Raw genomic sequence first — 18,586 nt, forward strand, 5'->3', positions numbered from 1 at the left:
GCCGGCTGGCTCCTAAGAATCCACGATACGCAGGATGTTTCCCAGACCCAAGGTGGCACCAGTGCCAAGTCGGGCTGGTTTGATAGTACCAAGTGGCTCCTGCAAACTCCATCAAAAAGTTGGCAGGCGTGTTTTGTTTTCCAGGGAACAGCGCCGTTGATTTTGTTTGGGGACCTGTGGCTGGGAGTGGCCGGCTGGCTCCTTAGAATCCACGATACGCAGGATGGTTCCCAGACCCAAGGTGGCACCAGTGCCAAGTCGGGCTGGTTTGATTACACCAAGTGGCTCCTGCAATCTGCCATCCAGAATCGGGGCAGCTTAATTTTGTTTGCCAGAAAAAAGGGCCGTGGTTTTTGTTGGGGGCCTGTGGCTGGGAGTGGCCGGCTGGCTCCTTAGAATCCACCATACGCAGGATGGTTCCCAGACCCAAGGTGGCACCAGTGCCAAGTCGGGCTGGTTTGATAGTCCCAAGTGGCTCCTGCAAACTGCCATCCAGAAGCGGGGCAGCTGAGTTTTGTTTGCCAGGGAAATGGGCCGTTGTTTGTGTTTGGGGGCCTGTGGCTGGGAGTGTTCGGCTGGTTCCTGAATATGTACGATACGCAGGATTGTTCCCAGACCCAAGGTGGCACCAGTGCCAAGTCGGGCTGGTTTGATGGTGCAAAGTGGCTCCTGCAATCTGCCATCCAGACGCGGGGCAGCGGATTTTTGTTTCCATGAGAAATGGTCCGTGGTTTGTTTTTGGGGGTATATGGCTGGGCCTGGCCGGCTGGCTCCTTAAAAAGCTCGATATGCAGGATGGTTCCCTGACACAAGGTGGCACCAGTGCCACGTCGGGCGGTTTTCGTAGTACAAAGTGCGTCCTAAAATTTGCCATCCAGAAGAGGGGCAGTTGAGTTTTGTTTGCCAGAGAAAAGGGCCGTGGTTTGTTTTTGGGGGCATATGGCTGAGAGTGGCTGGCTGGCCCCTGAAAATCCACGATACACAGGATGGTTCCCAGATCCAAGGTGGCACCTGTGCCAAGTCGGGCTGATTTGATAGTACTAAGTAGCTCCTGCAATCTGCCATCCAGAAGCGGGGCAGCTTACTTTTGTTTGCCAGGGAAACGGGCCGAGGTTTGTGTTTGGGGGCCTATGGCTGAGAGTGACCGGCTGGCTCCTGAAAAGCTACAATAGGCAGGATGGTGACCAGACCCATGGTGGCACCAGTGCCAAGTTGGGCTGGTTTGATAGTACCAAGTGGTTCCTGCAATCTGCCATCCAGAAGCAGGGCAGCTGAGTTTTGTTTGCCAGAGAAAAGGGCCTTGGTTTGTGTTTGGGGGCATATGGCTGGGTGTGGCCAGCTGGCTCCTTAAAATGCACGATATGCAACATGGCTCCCAGACCCAAGGTGGCACCAGTGCCAAGTTGGGCTGGTTTGATAGTACCAAGTGGCTCCTGCAATCTTCCATGATCACGTGGAGAAATACTTTCTGGTTTCAGCCTCATGCTCTTTCTTCTCTCCCTCAACTTCTCTATCACCTCTCATCTGGTTCACATGCGCTGTCTTCAAGGTCCACAGGCTACTTTTCACAGAATCTTCTGGCCTGATGAAGTAAGAATGATGAATAGAACAGAGCTGGGATCTATTTTCCAGTTTGGATAAAATGCATTCTGCACACAAATCCAAGGAGAACGTGCTGCCCCGATGCCCAGAAAATCTTTCACTCCTGCTAGTGTTCTACGTCAACCGCAACTTAGTCTGAAAGAAAAGCTTTTTCTCTGAGAGCATCTGAGAGGTTTGCATGAAGCACTGATATCTGACATATGCAATTTTGAATAGGAGAGGAAAAAGAAAATGGCAAGGAGTTTTTAATTTTAGTGGTTTCAATTTTAATTTCCGTGCACTTTTTCAAAACTTGTCAGCTCAAATGCCCATCAACATCTTTTAGTCATCTGTAAGTCAGTATTCATATAAAATGTGCTTCAAATCCAAAGAATTTCAAATTTGCACTCCAAGCTTCTATGCCTAGATTTATGATTTCCTACACATATTAGATGAAAGGAAGGCCTTTTTTACTGTGGGAGTGCTGGAACACTGGAACAGGTTGCCCAGAGAAGTTGTGGGTGTCCCATCCCTGAAAGTATTCAAGGTCACCTTGGACGGGGCTTGGAGCAGCAACAAAGGAGAAGCTTGATGGTAGAGAAACAAAGTTGGACTATAGAAGAAACTCGGATTGAAGTATAGGATCAAGTTTTCTCTCAGCTCTTGGGGTAAATTCAAAGTTGTACAAAATGACATTTATCTGTGCTATTCACTACTGTAACAGAAAGTTTCATGAAAACTGTACAGAAGATAGTAAATTTTAAAAGAGATAAGAATTACAGCATAAAATCCATGGGATAGGTTACAACATGAGACACTCTCTAAGAGAAAATCTCTTTGTTTCAGCACTTCATCGGGGTAAGATTTCATGAAGTGCCAAAGAAGGCGGCAAAATATCATTCGGGACATTATTTACTGGAATTCAGCCTGGCCATTAGTAGGAACTGCCTTTGAACATATCATGTAGATATACCACACACACTTTCCCTTCACTGAAAAATTACTGTTTACAACAAATAAGCAATTGACGATCAAAATTGATTGAAAGCATCTTAAACATGTCAAGTATTTCATTGTAGATGATCTGTGATCCAAATGCTTCTTCCACCTTCGAGAGGGACAGAAGAATTCTTCCATATCATGATGGTTTAAAATTGTATCCACCAATGTTTTCTGCTGAAAAGATATCATCTATTTTTTTCTATTTTTGGAAGAAAATATTCCTAGACATACAACAGGTGAGAACTAAGTAATTTTAAAGAAACAAATGAAATGAAAATATTCTGTAAATAGAATGAAATGAAAAGCTGTGTTTTAAATAGGAGCTAAATATTAAACAGAATTTTTGTACCAGGCATTTGAATTACTGCACCAGCTCTTTTGCCCATCAAGAGAGGCATTTAGCATTTCAGTCTTTTCCAAGGTGTTCATGATCTGCTATGCTGATCTCTGTGTGTGCCTAGGTGTGTGTGGAGGGGGGGGCATATGAAGGGGAGTGTGTATGTTTGCTTTACAATTGTTGTGGCAGATTCATGCCTCAGCTCCACATTTTGTTTTAAAAAGGTCACACCGAGTGGATATGAAGTTTACTATCAACAAGAGATCGATTCCCAAATCATCCATTTGACTCTCCCTTATAAATCATGTGCTTTGTTGCATATTTTATCAAATATACTTTCAAGCCAGATGGAGGAAGGAGGATGTGGGAATCCCTCCACCATCTTGCAACTTTTATGTAAGTAGGTTTTCAAGAAAATCATCATTTCTCTTTTAAATATGTCTGGAACAGGCATGATGGTAGTGTCAACCTGTTGGAGTTTTTGTTGCTGGAAGAAGTTGTACAAAAGGATTGGTTTTTACATTGACCAGTTACTGAATCAAGCGCAGGAATACATTGGAAATTTAGCTGGGGGTTCCTTTTCCCAGCAGACTACTTCTAGAACGAGCTTGTACACTGAAGCTGACTCTTTTGCTCTCTTTTTGTTTCTTTCCTATTTTCTTGGCTTCTTTGCCACTATCTAGACAATTTTGGAACTTTGTTCCCAACTAAAATGGTTTCAATAGTCTGATTGTGATCATACATTTTTACAAGGAATTTTTAAAATCTTTCCTCGAGTCCAGAAAGTCAAGGACTTAGATCTTTTTCTTCCCTTATCAATATTGCCATGAAATTGATAAATAAAGACCAACTCTTTATTTTTGTTTTTAACCCACGTAGATAATTCCCATCCATTAATCCATTTTGTGGACCAATAGCTGCCATTCTGATGGAAGCTGTCACTTCTTAACAATAGGCATTCTGTGACTATGTTGACTGCACTTTGGGTGAAGATCCTAACTGGTCTTAGATATACATAGGGAGAAATTTGCTCAGCCAGTGTCAGTCTTAAGCATGCGTATCAGAAGATCTTTCTAGAGCTGGGAATTTTCCCATGAAAGGGATTCAGTTAGGGAAGAGACACTTGTGCCAGAGTTTTACATTCTTCTTGAACACTGCTTAAGGAACTTAGATGCCATGTCCATTTGGATCTCTGTCTGCACAGAACTTTGTCATGCCAGCGCTTTGAAATGCATCTTGAAGAGAATTCACTAGCACAGAATGAAAGAGAGTGGAAGGGGTTGGTGGGGCTAACCAGGCCCAACCCCCCTGCCTAAACCAGGATACCTAGAGCCTCTTGCCCAGGATTCTATCTGGGTGTACTTTTAATGTCTTCAAAGATCCAGGCTCCACAATCTTTCTGGGCAGTCTGTGCCGTGGTTCAGTCACCCTGACAGTAAAGAAACATTTACTGATGTTCAAAGGCAATCTCCTGTATTTCAGTGTGTGCCCACTGCCTCTTGTCTTTTCCCTCAGCATCACTGAAAAGACACTGATTCCCTCCCCTTTGCACTATTGCTTCCATATGTATGTGTGATGCCATGTAGAGGTATGTCAAAAACCTCCCTGAAGCCCAGGCAGATAATATTCCCTTCATCTACCAGTCAAGTTGATTCATCAGAGGAGTTTAAAGTGATGTTCAGCATGAAATTCCCCTGAAAAATCATGCTAACTACATTATTTGGTCATCTGTCATGTGCCTGGCAAGGATTTCCAGGAAGAGCTGCTTCATCAACTTCCTGGGGATAAAAAAGAGGCTGGCTGGTTTGTACTATGGCGAGTCCTCTTAATTGCCTTTTTTGAAGATGGGTGTCATTTGCTAACATCCACTCTTTAGCTCCTCTTCTCATCTACACCTCGGCAAAAAGCTTTTCCACTATGTCTGGCTAGGAAAAACTGTGCCAGCACAGAAAACATCTCCCATCGTGTTCTAGAAGTTGCACGGATGTCTGCCAAGTGTTTGGCAGGAAGAAAAGAAAAGTTGTCCAAAACAGCTTCCAATCGAATGTTCCTGTGATTGGAAAAGTCAGGAGAGTGCAAAGGTACTGTTTTCTATCAGTTGGCAAGGTGCGCACACAATCCCAGTGTTGTACAGCTTGCTTCTTCACCTTCCCGAAGCTGCCGCTCTCGCCGGCTGCCGGAGCCCAAGAAGCGGCTTCTTCGCGCAAAGACGATTGTGCCGCTCACAGTGCTCTCCTTAGCGCGGCTTCTGCCGAAAGACGCCCGGCAGCGGCTCTTACCTCCGGAGAGCATCCTACCTTCGTCTTTAGCTCCTCTTCTCATCTACACCTCGGCAAAACGCTTTTCCACTATGTCTGGCTAGGAAAAACTGTGCCAGCACAGAAAACATCTCCCATCGTGTTCTAGAAGTTGCACGGATGTCTGCCAAGTGTTTGGCAGGAAGAAAAGAAAAGTTGTCCAAAACAGCTTCCAATCGAATGTTCCTGTGATTGGAAAAGTCAGGAGAGTGCAAAGGTACTGTTTTCTATCAGTTGGCAAGGTGCGCACACAATCCCAGTGTTGTACAGCTTGCTTCTTCACCTTCCCGAAGCTGCCGCTCTCGCCGGCTGCCGGAGCCCAAGAAGCGGCTTCTTCGCGCAAAGACGATTGTGCCGCTCACAGTGCTCTCCTTAGCGCGGCTTCTGCCGAAAGACGCCCGGCAGCGGCTCTTACCTCCGGAGAGCATCCTACCTTCGTCTTTCGCGTCTTTTGTAGTCTACATCTTAGCAAAACGCTTTTCCACTATGTCTGGCTAGGAAAAACTGTGCCAGCACAGAAAACATCTCCCATCGTGTTCTAGAAGTTGCACGGATGTCTGCCAAGTGTTTGGCAGGAAGAAAAGAAAAGTTGTCCAAAACAGCTTCCAATCGAATGTTCCTGTGATTGGAAAAGTCAGGAGAGTGCAAAGGTACTGTTTTCTATCAGTTGGCAAGGTGCGCACACAATCCCAGTGTTGTACAGCTTGCTTCTTCACCTTCCCGAAGCTGCCGCTCTCGCCGGCTCCCGGAACCGAAGAAGCGGCTTCTTCGCGCAGAGACGATTGTGCCGCTCACAGGGCTCTCCTTAGCGCGGCTTCTGCCGAAAGACGCCCGGCAGCGGCTCTTACCTCCGGAGAGCATCCTACCTTCGTCTTTCGCGTCTTATGTAGTCTACACCTCGGCAAAAAGCTTTTCCACTATGTCTGGCTAGGAAAAACTGTGCCAGCACAGAAAACATCTCCCATCGTGTTCTAGAAGTTGCACGGATGTCTGCCAAGTGTTTGGCAGGAAGAAAAGAAAAGTTGTCCAAAACAGCTTCCAATCGAATGTTCCTGTGATTGGAAAAGTCAGGAGAGTGCAAAGGTACTGTTTTCTATCAGTTGGCAAGGTGCGCACACAATCCCAGTGTTGTACAGCTTGCTTCTTCACCTTCCCGAAGCTGCCGCTCTCGCCGGCTGCCGGAGCCCAAGAAGCGGCTTCTTCGCGCAAAGACGATTGTGCCGCTCACAGGGCTCTCCTTAGCGCGGCTTCTGCCGAAAGACGCCCGGCAGCGGCTCTTACCTCCGGAGAGCATCCTACCTTCGTCTTTCGCGTCTTTTGTAGTCTACATCTTAGCAAAACGCTTTTCCACTATGTCTGGCTAGGAAAAACTGTGCCAGCACAGAAAACATCTCCCATCGTGTTCTAGAAGTTGCACGGATGTCTGCCAAGTGTTTGGCAGGAAGAAAAGAAAAGTTGTCCAAAACAGCTTCCAATCGAATGTTCCTGTGATTGGAAAAGTCAGGAGAGTGCAAAGGTACTGTTTTCTATCAGTTGGCAAGGTGCGCACACAATCCCAGTGTTGTACAGCTTGCTTCTTCACCTTCCCGAAGCTGCCGCTCTCGCCGGCTGCCGGAGCCCAAGAAGCGGCTTCTTCGCGCAAAGACGATTGTGCCGCTCACAGTGCTCTCCTTAGCGCGGCTTCTGCCGAAAGACGCCCGGCAGCGGCTCTTACCTCCGGAGAGCATCCTACCTTCGTCTTTCGCGTCTTTTGTAGTCTACATCTTAGCATAACGCTTCTCCACTATGTCTGGCTAGGAAAAACTGTGCCAGCACAGAAAACATCTCCCATCGTGTTCTAGAAGTTGCACGGATGTCTGCCAAGTGTTTGGCAGGAAGAAAAGAAAAGTTGTCCAAAACAGCTTCCAATCGAATGTTCCTGTGATTGGAAAAGTCAGGAGAGTGCAAAGGTACTGTTTTCTATCAGTTGGCAAGGTGCGCACACAATCCCAGTGTTGTACAGCTTGCTTCTTCACCTTCCCGAAGCTGCCGCTCTCGCCGGCTCCCGGAGCCCAAGAAGCGGCTTCTTCGCGCAAAGACGATTGTGCCGCTCACAGTGCTCCCCTTAGCGCGGCTTCTGCCGAAAGAAGGCAGCGGCTCTTACCTCCTGAGAGTGGCAGCTTCGGGAAGGTGAAGAAGCAAGCTGTACAACACTGGGATTGTGTGCGCACCTTGCCAACTGATAGAAAACAGTACCTTTGCACTCTCCTGACTCTTCCAATCACAGGAACATTCGATTGGAAGCTGTTTTGGACAACTTTTCTTTTCTTCCTGCCAAACACTTGGCAGACATATCTGCAACTTCTAGAAAACGATGGGAGATGTTTTCTGGGCTGGCACGGTTTTTCCTAGCCAGACATAGTGGAAAAGCGTTTTGCTAAGATGTAGACTACAAAAGACGCGAAAGACGAAGGTAGGATGCTCTCCGGAGTTAAGAGCCGCTGCCGGGCGTCTTTCGGCAGAAGCCGCGCTAAGGAGAGCACTGTGAGCGGCACAATCGTCTTTGCGCGAAGAAGCCGCTTCTTGGGCTCCGGCAGCCGGCGAGAGCGGCAGCTTCGGGAAGGTGAAGAAGCAAGCTGTACAACACTGGGATTGTGTGCGCACCTTGCCAACTGATAGAAAACAGTACCTTTGCACTCTCCTGACTTTTCCAATCACAGGAACATTCGATTGGAAGCTGTTTTGGACAACTTTTCTTTTCTTCCTGCCAAACACTTGGCAGACATCCGTGCAACTTCTAGAACACGATGGGAGATGTTTTCTGTGCTGGCACAGTTTTTCCTAGCCAGACATAGTGGAAAAGCGTTTTGCTAAGATGTAGACTACAAAAGACGCGAAAGACGAAGGTAGGATGCTCTCCGGAGGTAAGAGCCGCTGCCGGGCGTCTTTCGGCAGAAGCCGCGCTAAGGAGAGCCCTGTGAGCGGCACAATCGTCTTTGCGCGAAGAAGCCGCTTCTTGGGCTCCGGCAGCCGGCGAGAGCGGCAGCTTCGGGAAGGTGAAGAAGCAAGCTGTACAACACTGGGATTGTGTGCGCACCTTGCCAACTGATAGAAAACAGTACCTTTGCACTCTCCTGACTTTTCCAATCACAGGAACATTCGATTGGAAGCTGTTTTGGACAACTTTTCTTTTCTTCCTGCCAAACACTTGGCAGACATCCGTGCAACTTCTAGAACACGATGGGAGATGTTTTCTGTGCTGGCACAGTTTTTCCTAGCCAGACATAGTGGAAAAGCGTTTTGCTAAGATGTAGACTACAAAAGACGCGAAAGACGAAGGTAGGATGCTCTCCGGAGGTAAGAGCCGCTGCCGGGCGTCTTTCGGCAGAAGCCGCGCTAAGGAGAGCACTGTGAGCGGCACAATCGTCTTTGCGCGAAGAAGCCGCTTCTTGGGCTCCGGCAGCCGGCGAGAGCGGCAGCTTCGGGAAGGTGAAGAAGCAAGCTGTACAACACTGGGATTGTGTGCGCACCTTGCCAACTGATAGAAAACAGTACCTTTGCACTCTCCTGACTTTTCCAATCACAGGAACATTCGATTGGAAGCTGTTTTGGACAACTTTTCTTCCTGCCAAACACTTGGCAGACATCCGTGCAACTTCTAGAACACGATGGGAGATGTTTTCTGTGCTGGCACAGTTTTTCCTAGCCAGACATAGTGGAAAAGCTTTTTGCCGAGGTGTAGACTACATAAGACGCGAAAGACGAAGGTAGGATGCTCTCCGGAGGTAAGAGCCGCTGCCGGGCGTCTTTCGGCAGAAGCCGCGCTAAGGAGAGCACTGTGAGCGGCACAATCGTCTTTGCGCGAAGAAGCCGCTTCTTCGGTTCCGGGAGCCGGCGAGAGCGGCAGCTTCGGGAAGGTGAAGAAGCAAGCTGTACAACACTGGGATTGTGTGCGCACCTTGCCAACTGATAGAAAACAGTACCTTTGCACTCTCCTGACTTTTCCAATCACAGGAACATTCGATTGGAAGCTGTTTTGGACAACTTTTCTTTTCTTCCTGCCAAACACTTGGCAGACATCCGTGCAACTTCTAGAACACGATGGGAGATGTTTTCTGTGCTGGCACAGTTTTTCCTAGCCAGACATAGTGGAGAAGCGTTTTGCTAAGATGTAGACTACAAAAGACGCGAAAGACGAAGGTAGGATGCTCTCCGGAGGTAAGAGCCGCTGCCGGGCGTCTTTCGGCAGAAGCCGCGCTAAGGAGAGCACTGTGAGCGGCACAATCGTCTTTGCGCGAAGAAGCCGCTTCTTGGGCTCCGGCAGCCGGCGAGAGCGGCAGCTTCGGGAAGGTGAAGAAGCAAGCTGTACAACACTGGGATTGTGTGCGCACCTTGCCAACTGATAGAAAACAGTACCTTTGCACTCTCCTGACTTTTCCAATCACAGGAACATTCGATTGGAAGCTGTTTTGGACAACTTTTCTTTTCTTCCTGCCAAACACTTGGCAGACATCCGTGCAACTTCTAGAACACGATGGGAGATGTTTTCTGTGCTGGCACAGTTTTTCCTAGCCAGACATAGTGGAAAAGCTTTTTGCCGAGGTGTAGACTACATAAGACGCGAAAGACGAAGGTAGGATGCTCTCCGGAGGTAAGAGCCGCTGCCGGGCGTCTTTCGGCAGAAGCCGCGCTAAGGAGAGCACTGTGAGCGGCACAATCGTCTTTGCGCGAAGAAGCCGCTTCTTCGGTTCCGGGAGCCGGCGAGAGCGGCAGCTTCGGGAAGGTGAAGAAGCAAGCTGTACAACACTGGGATTGTGTGCGCACCTTGCCAACTGATAGAAAACAGTACCTTTGCACTCTCCTGACTTTTCCAATCACAGGAACATTCGATTGGAAGCTGTTTTGGACAACTTTTCTTTTCTTCCTGCCAAACACTTGGCAGACATCCGTGCAACTTCGAGAACACGATGGGAGATGTTTTCTGTGCTGGCACAGTTTTTCCTAGCCAGACATAGTGGAGAAGCGTTTTGCTAAGATGTAGACTACAAAAGACGCGAAAGACGAAGGTAGGATGCTCTCCGGAGGTAAGAGCCGCTGCCGGGCGTCTTTCGGCAGAAGCCGCGCTAAGGAGAGCACTGTGAGCGGCACAATCGTCTTTGCGCGAAGAAGCCGCTTCTTGGGCTCCGGCAGCCGGCGAGAGCGGCAGCTTCGGGAAGGTGAAGAAGCAAGCTGTACAACACTGGGATTGTGTGCGCACCTTGCCAACTGATAGAAAACAGTACCTTTGCACTCTCCTGACTTTTCCAATCACAGGAACATTCGATTGGAAGCTGTTTTGGACAACTTTTCTTTTCTTCCTGCCAAACACTTGGCAGACATCCGTGCAACTTCTAGAACACGATGGGAGATGTTTTCTGTGCTGGCACAGTTTTTCCTAGCCAGACATAGTGGAAAAGCTTTTTGCCGAGGTGTAGATGAGAAGAGGAGCTAAAGAGTGGATGTTAGCAAATGACACCCATCTTCAAAAAAGGCAATTAAGAGGACTCGCCATAGTACAAACCAGCCAGCCTCTTTTTTATCCCCAGGAAGTTGATGAAGCAGCTCTTCCTGGAAATCCTTGCCAGGCACATGACAGATGACCAAATAATGTAGTTAGCATGATTTTTCAGGGGAATTTCATGCTGAACATCACTTTAAACTCCTCTGATGAATCAACTTGACTGGTAGATGAAGGGAATATTATCTGCCTGGGCTTCAGGGAGGTTTTTGACATACCTCTACATGGCATCACACATACATATGGAAGCAATAGTGCAAAGGGGAGGGAATCAGTGTCTTTTCAGTGATGCTGAGGGAAAAGACAAGAGGCAGTGGGCACACACTGAAATACAGGAGATTGCCTTTGAACATCAGTAAATGTTTCTTTACTGTCAGGGTGACTGAACCACGGCACAGACTGCCCAGAAAGATTGTGGAGCCTGGATCTTTGAAGACATTAAAAGTACACCCAGATAGAATCCTGGGCAAGAGGCTCTAGGTATCCTGGTTTAGGCAGGGGGGTTGGGCCTGGTTAGCCCCACCAACCCCTTCCACTCTCTTTCATTCTGTGCTAGTGAATTCTCTTCAAGATGCATTTCAAAGCGCTGGCATGACAAAGTTCTGTGCAGACAGAGATCCAAATGGACATGGCATCTAAGTTCCTTAAGCAGTGTTCAAGAAGAATGTAAAACTCTGGCACAAGTGTCTCTTCCCTAACTGAATCCCTTTCATGGGAAAATTCCCAGCTCTAGAAAGATCTTCTGATACGCATGCTTAAGACTGACACTGGCTGAGCAAATTTCTCCCTATGTATATCTAAGACCAGTTAGGATCTTCACCCAAAGTGCAGTCAACATAGTCACAGAATGCCTATTGTTAAGAAGTGACAGCTTCCATCAGAATGGCAGCTATTGGTCCACAAAATGGATTAATGGATGGGAATTATCTACGTGGGTTAAAAACAAAAATAAAGAGTTGGTCTTTATTTATCAATTTCATGGCAATATTGATAAGGGAAGAAAAAGATCTAAGTCCTTGACTTTCTGGACTCGAGGAAAGATTTTAAAAATTCCTTGTAAAAATGTATGATCACAATCAGACTATTGAAACCATTTTAGTTGGGAACAAAGTTCCAAAATTGTCTAGATAGTGGCAAAGAAGCCAAGAAAATAGGAAAGAAACAAAAAGAGAGCAAAAGAGTCAGCTTCAGTGTACAAGCTCGTTCTAGAAGTAGTCTGCTGGGAAAAGGAACCCCCAGCTAAATTTCCAATGTATTCCTGCGCTTGATTCAGTAACTGGTCAATGTAAAAACCAATCCTTTTGTACAACTTCTTCCAGCAACAAAAACTCCAACAGGTTGACACTACCATCATGCCTGTTCCAGACATATTTAAAAGAGAAATGATGATTTTCTTGAAAACCTACTTACATAAAAGTTGCAAGATGGTGGAGGGATTCCCACATCCTCCTTCCTCCATCTGGCTTGAAAGTATATTTGATAAAATATGCAACAAAGCACATGATTTATAAGGGAGAGTCAAATGGATGATTTGGGAATCGATCTCTTGTTGATAGTAAACTTCATATCCACTCGGTGTGACCTTTTTAAAACAAAATGTGGAGCTGAGGCATGAATCTGCCACAACAATTGTAAAGCAAACATACACACTCCCCTTCATATGCCCCCCCCTCCACACACACCTAGGCACACACAGAGATCAGCATAGCAGATCATGAACACCTTGGAAAAGACTGAAATGCTAAATGCCTCTCTTGATGGGCAAAAGAGCTGGTGCAGTAATTCAAATGCCTGGTACAAAAATTCTGTTTAATATTTAGCTCCTATTTAAAACACAGCTTTTCATTTCATTCTATTTACAGAATATTTTCATTTCATTTGTTTCTTTAAAATTACTTAGTTCTCACCTGTTGTATGTCTAGGAATATTTTCTTCCAAAAATAGAAAAAAATAGATGATATCTTTTCAGCAGAAAACATTGGTTGATACAATTTTAAACCATCATGATATGGAAGAATTCTTCTGTCCCTCTCGAAGGTGGAAGAAGCATTTGGATCACAGATCATCTACAATGAAATACTTGACATGTTTAAGATGCTTTCAATCAATTTTGATCGTCAATTGCTTATTTGTTGTAAACAGTAATTTTTCAGTGAAGGGAAAGTGTGTGTGGTATATCTACATGATATGTTCAAAGGCAGTTCCTACTAATGGCCAGGCTGAATTCCAGTAAATAATGTCCCGAATGATATTTTGCCGCCTTCTTTGGCACTTCATGAAATCTTACCCCGATGAAGTGCTGAAACAAAGAGATTTTCTCTTAGAGAGTGTCTCATGTTGTAACCTATCCCATGGATTTTATGCTGTAATTCTTATCTCTTTTAAAATTTACTATCTTCTGTACAGTTTTCATGAAACTTTCTGTTACAGTAGTGAATAGCACAGATAAATGTCATTTTGTACAACTTTGAATTTACCCCAAGAGCTGAGAGAAAACTTGATCCTATACTTCAATCCGAGTTTCTTCTATAGTCCAACTTTGTTTCTCTACCATCAAGCTTCTCCTTTGTTGCTGCTCCAAGCCCCGTCCAAGGTGACCTTGAATACTTTCAGGGATGGGACACCCACAACTTCTCTGGGCAACCTGTTCCAGTGTTCCAGCACTCCCACAGTAAAAAAGGCCTTCCTTTCATCTAATATGTGTAGGAAATCATAAATCTAGGCATAGAAGCTTGGAGTGCAAATTTGAAATTCTTTGGATTTGAAGCACATTTTATATGAATACTGACTTACAGATGACTAAAAGATGTTGATGGGCATTTGAGCTGACAAGTTTTGAAAAAGTGCACGGAAATTAAAATTGAAACCACTAAAATTAAAAACTCCTTGCCATTTTCTTTTTCCTCTCCTATTCAAAATTGCATATGTCAGATATCAGTGCTTCATGCAAACCTCTCAGATGCTCTCAGAGAAAAAGCTTTTCTTTCAGACTAAGTTGCGGTTGACGTAGAACACTAGCAGGAGTGAAAGATTTTCTGGGCATCGGGGCAGCACGTTCTCCTTGGATTTGTGTGCAGAATGCATTTTATCCAAACTGGAAAATAGATCCCAGCTCTGTTCTATTCATCATTCTTACTTCATCAGGCCAGAAGATTCTGTGAAAAGTAGCCTGTGGACCTTGAAGACAGCGCATGTGAACCAGATGAGAGGTGATAGAGAAGTTGAGGGAGAGAAGAAAGAGCATGAGGCTGAAACCAGAAAGTATTTCTCCACGTGATCATGGAAGATTGCAGGAGCCACTTGGTACTATCAAACCAGCCCAACTTGGCACTGGTGCCACCTTGGGTCTGGGAGCCATGTTGCATATCGTGCATTTTAAGGAGCCAGCTGGCCACACCCAGCCATATGCCCCCAAACACAAACCAAGGCCCTTTTCTCTGGCAAACAAAACTCAGCTGCCCTGCTTCTGGATGGCAGATTGCAGGAACCACTTGGTACTATCAAACCAGCCCAACTTGGCACTGGTGCCACCATGGGTCTGGTCACCATCCTGCCTATTGTAGCTTTTCAGGAGCCAGCCGGTCACTCTCAGCCATAGGCCCCCAAACACAAACCTCGGCCCGTTTCCCTGGCAAACAAAAGTAAGCTGCCCCGCTTCTGGATGGCAGATTGCAGGAGCTACTTAGTACTATCAAATCAGCCCGACTTGGCACAGGTGCCACCTTGGATCTGGGAACCATCCTGTGTATCGTGGATTTTCAGGGGCCAGCCAGCCACTCTCAGCCATATGCCCCCAAAAACAAACCACGGCCCTTTTCTCTGGCAAACAAAACTCAACTGCCCCTCTTCTGGATGGCAAATTTTAGGACGCACTTTGTACTACGAAAACCGCCCGACGTGGCACTGGTGCCACCTTGTGTCAGGGAACCATCCTGCATATCGAGCTTTTTAAGGAGCCAGCCGGCCACGCCCAGCCATATACCCCCAAAAACAAACCACGGACCATTTCTCATGGAAAAAAAAATCCGCTGCCCCGCGTCTGGATGGCAGATTGCAGGAGCCACTTTGCACCATCAAACCAGCCCGACTTGGCACTGGTGCCACCTTGGGTCTGGGAACAATCCTGCGTATCGTACATATTCAGGAACCAGCCGAACACTCCCAGCCACAGGCCCCCAAACACAAACAACGGCCCATTTCCCTGGCAAACAAAACTCAGCTGCCCCGCTTCTGGATGGCAGTTTGCAGGAGCCACTTGGGACTATCAAACCAGCCCGACTTGGCACTGGTGCCACCTTGCATCTGGGAACCATGCTGCGTAGCGTGGATTTTCAGGAGCCAGCCGGCCACTCTCAGCCATAGGCCCCCAAACAAAACCCACGGCCCGTTTCCCTGGCAAACAAAATTAAGCTGCCCCGCTTCTGGATGGCAGATTGCAGGACGCACTTGGTAGTATCAAACCAGCCCGACTTGGCACTGGTGCCACCTTGGGTCTGGGAACCATCCTGCGTATTGTGGGTTCAAAGGAGCCAGCCGGCCACTCCCAGCCACAGGCCCCCAAATACAAACAACGGCGCTTTTCCCTGGAAAACAAAACTCGCCTGACAACTTTTTGATGGCAGATTGCCAGAGCCACTTGGTACTATCAAACCAGCCCAACTTGGCACTGGTGCCACCATGGGTCTGGTCACCATCCTGCCTATCGTAGCTTTTCAGGAGCCAGCCGGTCACTCCCAGCCATAGGTCCCCAGTCACAAACCTCGGCCCGTTTCCCTGGCAAACAAAAGTAAGCTGCCCCGCTTCTGGATGGCAGATTGCAGGAGCCACTTGGTACTATCAAACCAGCCCAACTTGGCACTGGTGCCACCTCTGGTCTGGGAACCATGCTGCGTAACACAGATTCTAAGGCGCCAGTCGGCCACTCCCAGCCACAAGCTCCCAAACACAAACAACGGCGCTATTCTCTGGCAAACAAAACTCCACTGCCCCTCTTCTGGATGGCAAATTGCAGGACGCACTTGGTACTATAAAAACAGCCCGACTTGGCACTGGTGCCACCTTGGGTCTGGGAACCATCCTGCGTATCGATCTTTTTAATGAGACAGCCGGCCACTCCCAGCCATATGCCCCCAAACACAACCCACGGCCCTTTTCTCTGGCAAACAAAACTCAACTGCACCGCTTCTGGAAGGCAGATTGCAGGAGCCACTTGGTACTATCAAACCAGCCCGACTTGGCACTGGTGCCACCTTGGGTCTGGGAACCATCCTGCGTATGGTGGATTCTAAGGAGCCAGCCGGCCACTCCCAGCCACAGGCCCCCAACAAAAACCACGGCCCTTTTTTCTGGCAAACAAAACTTAGCTGCCTCACTTCTGGATGGCAGATTGCAGGAGCCACTTGGTGTAATCAAACCAGCCCGACTTGGCACTGGTGCCACCTTGGGTCTGGGAACCATCCTGCGTATCGTGGATTCTAAGGAGCCAGCCGGCCACTCCCAGCCACAGGCCCCCAAACAAAATCAACGGCGCTGTTCCCTGGAAAACAAAACACGCCTGCCAACTTTTTGATGGAGTTTGCAGGAGCCACTTGGTACTATCAAACCAGCCCGACTTGGCACTGGTGCCACCTTGGGTCTGGGAAACATCCTGCGTATCGTGGATTCTTAGGAGCCAGCCGGCCACTCCTAGCCACAGGCCCCCAGACAAAAACCTAGGCCTATTTCTCTGGCAAACAAAAGTAAGCTGCCCCGCTTCTGGATGGCAGATTGCAGGAGACACTTGGTACTATCAAACCAGCCCAACTTGGCACTGGTGCCACCTTGGATCTGGGAACCATGCTGTGTATCGTGGATATTCAGGGGCCAGCCGGCCACTCTCAGCCATATGTCCCCAAACAGAAACCTCGGCCCGTTTCTCTGGCAAACAAAACTCAACTGCCCCTCTTCTGGATGGCAAATTGCAGGATGAACTTGATACTAAAACCGCAGGCCGACTTGGTAGTGGTGACACCTTGGACCTGGGAACCATCATGCGTATCGAGCATTTTAAGGAGCCAGCCGGCCACTCCCAGCAATATGCCCCCAAAAACAATCCACGGAATTTTTCTCTGGCAAACAAAAATCAGCTGCCCCGCTTCTGGATGGCAGATTGCAGGAGCCACTTTGCACCATCAAACCAGCCCGACTTGGCACTGGTGCCACCTTGCATCTGGGAACCATGCTGCCTAGCGTGGATTTTCAGGAGCCAGCCGGCCACTCTCAGCCATAGGCCCCCAAACAAAACCCACGGCCCGTTTCACTGGCAAACAAAATTAACCTGCCCCGCTTCTGGATGGCAGATTGCAGGACGCACTTGGTAGTATCAAACCAGCCCGACTTGGCACTGGTGCCACCTTGGGTCTGGGAACCATCCTGGGTATCGTGGGTTCAAAGGAGCCAGCCGGCCACTCCCAGCCACAGGCCCCCAAATACAAACAACGGCGCTTTTCCCTGGAAAACAAAACTCGCCTGACAACTTTTTGATGGCAGATTGCAGGAGACACTTGGTACTATCAAACCAGCCCAACTTGGCACTGGTGCCACCATGGGTCTGGTCACCCTCCTGCCTATCGTAGCTTTTCAGGAGCCAGCCGGTCACTCCCAGCCATAGGTCCCCAGTCACAAACCTCGGCCCGTTTCCCTGGCAAACAAAAGTAAGCTGCCCCACTTCTGGATGGCAGATTGCAGGAGCCACTTGGTACTATCAAACCAGCCCAACTTGGCACTGGTGCCACCTCTGGTCTGGGAACCATGCTGCGTAACACAGATTCTAAGGCGCCAGTCGGCCACTCCCAGCCACAAGCCCCCAAACACAAACAACGGCGCTATTCTCTGGCAAACAAAACTCCACTGCCCCTCTTCTGGATGGCAAATTGCAGGACGCACTTGGTACTATAAAAACAGCCCGACTTGGCACTGGTGCCACCTTGGGTCTGGGAACCATCCTGCGTATCGATCTTTTTAATGAGACAGCCGGCCACTCCCAGCCATATGCCCCCAAACACAACCCACGGCCCTTTTCTCTGGCAAACAAAACTCAACTGCACCGCTTCTGGATGGCAGATTGCAGGAGCCACTTGGTACTATCAAACCAGCCCGACTTGGCACTAGTGCCACCTTGGGTCTGGGAACCATCCAGCCTATCGTGGATTTTAAGGAGCCAGCCGGCTACTCCCAGCCACAGGCCCCAACAAAAACCACGGCCCTTTGTTCTGGCAAACAAAACTTAGCTGCCTCACTTCTGGATGGCAGATTGCAGGAGCCACTTGGTGTAATCAAACCAGCCCGACTTGGCACTGGTGCCACCTTGGGTCTGGGAACCATCCTGCGTATCGTGGATTCTAAGGAGCCAGCCGGCCACTCCCAGCCACAGGTCCCCAAACAAAATCAACGGCGCTGTTCCCTGGAAAACAAAACACGTCTGCCAACATTTTGATGGAGTTTGCAGGAGCCACTTGGTACTATCAAACCAGCCCGACTTGGCACTGGTGCCACCTTGGGTCTGGGAAACATCCTGCGTATCGTGGATTCTAAGGAGCCAGCCGGCCACTCCTAGCCACAGGCCCCCAGACAAAAACCTAGGCCTATTTCTCTGGCAAACAAAAGTAAGCTGCCCCGCTTCTGGATGGCAGATTGCAGGAGACACTTGGGACTATCAAACCAGCCCAACTTGGCACTGGTGCCACCTTGGATCTGGGAACCATGCTGTGTATCGTGGATATTCAGGGGCCAGCCGGCCACTCTCAGCCATATGTCCCCAAACAGAAACCTCGGCCCGTTTCTCTGGCAAACAAA

This window comes from Melospiza melodia, chromosome 4, assembly GCF_035770615.1.
Source record: "Melospiza melodia melodia isolate bMelMel2 chromosome 4, bMelMel2.pri, whole genome shotgun sequence".
Taxonomy (NCBI): domain Eukaryota; kingdom Metazoa; phylum Chordata; class Aves; order Passeriformes; family Passerellidae; genus Melospiza; species Melospiza melodia.